This window comes from Sceloporus occidentalis, unplaced genomic scaffold, assembly GCF_023333645.1.
Source record: "Sceloporus occidentalis isolate IW3139 unplaced genomic scaffold, rSceOcc1.0.p SCAF_12, whole genome shotgun sequence".
Lineage (NCBI taxonomy): Eukaryota > Metazoa > Chordata > Lepidosauria > Squamata > Phrynosomatidae > Sceloporus > Sceloporus occidentalis.
Genome location: NW_028316992.1, coordinates 22,288,665 through 22,289,997, shown reverse-complemented (window position 1 = coordinate 22,289,997; position 1,333 = coordinate 22,288,665). Strand labels below are relative to the sequence as shown.

Below are 1,333 nucleotides of genomic sequence, written 5' to 3'. Positions count from 1 at the left end.
CTTCTTTCCTCCCTCCCTTCCTCCCTTCCTTCCTTTCCTCCCTCCCTCTCTCCTTCCCTTCTTTCCTCCCTCCCTCCCTCCCTCTCTCCTTCCTTCTTTCCTCCCTCCCTCCCTCTCTCCTTCCTTCTTCCCTCCCTCCCTCCCTCCTTCCTTCTTTCCTCCCTCCATTCCTCCCTTCCTTCCTTCCTTCTTTCCTCCCTCCCTCCCTTCCTTCCTTCTTCCTCCCTCCCTCCCTCCTTTCCTCCCTCCCCTCTCTCCTTCCTTCCTTTCCTCCCTCCCTCCTCCCTCCTTCCTTCTTTCCTCCCTCCATTCCTCCCTTCCTTTCTTCCTTCCTTCCTTCCTTCCTTCTTTCCTCCCTCCCTCCCTCCGCTCCCTCCCTTCCTTCCTTCCTTCCTTCCTTCTTTCCTCCCTCCCTCCCTCCTTTCCTCCCTCCCTCTCTCCTTCCTTCTTTCCTCCCTCCCTCCCTCCCTCCCTCCTTCCTTCCTTCCTTCCTTCTTTTATCAACCAACATAAAGACCTGGGGTAGCTCAGCCCCTGTCCAGGGGAGAGGTGGCCTTTTTGCAGAATCCCTGGCTGCCACATACATCCCAGTCCCTCTGCTTTCCCTTCCTTGCCTCCATGATTGAACTATCAATACTTTTGTCACCCTTATTAGGGAGGTTTGCTGCCGGAGTTTAAGGATTCCAGAAGTCAAAACAATTAAGGCTTAATGTTCCTGTCGTTTTTTTGGTCTAGTGTCCCAGTGACCCAAATCCGTAAAGCAGCGATAGAGACCTTTATTCGGCCAGCTCCAAAGCAAAAAAACCACAAGGGACCAGAAGCCAAAGCCTTCCCACTCGGTGCCTCTCAAGGGACGGAAAGGGATGGGGTTTGGGGAGGAAATTGCCACCCCCCCTTCATCCAAATGGGGGGCATCCTTGGCCTTTGATGTAAGCAAGGGAAGAGAAGGGCCTTTTGCCACGGGGGGACATCTGCCCTCTTCTGCCCCGAGAGAGAAGGCAGACCCTTGGAGGGAACTATAGGAAGGGGGTTAATACAGAGGGGTTTGGTTCCAGGACCCCCTATGGACACCAAAATCCATGGATATTCCATCCCAGTATCCCATTAAATACAATGGCATACTGTACCAAAATTGGACCAAATGCATCTGAGGAAGTAGACCTAAGTCTAGGCAAGGTCTTGCTGCTAACTTTTTTCTTTCGATGAGTCTCAAAGGGGCTACAAGAGCTCTCTACAGACTGATTCTACAGACTAACACAGCTATATCTTTGAATAATAATAATAATAATAACAATATGCATCTGAGGAAGTAGACTTTAGTCTAGGAAGCTCC

The 1,333-nt window shown here is 51.3% G+C and overlaps 1 pseudogene; it reads left to right on the top strand.

Annotated features, from left to right (window-relative positions):
• Nucleotides 1–1,113: 1,113 nt before the first annotated feature.
• The window catches only part of LOC149305371 (homeobox protein GBX-2 pseudogene), a 1,726-nt pseudogene continuing 1,506 nt past the window's right edge, over nt 1,114–1,333 (top strand).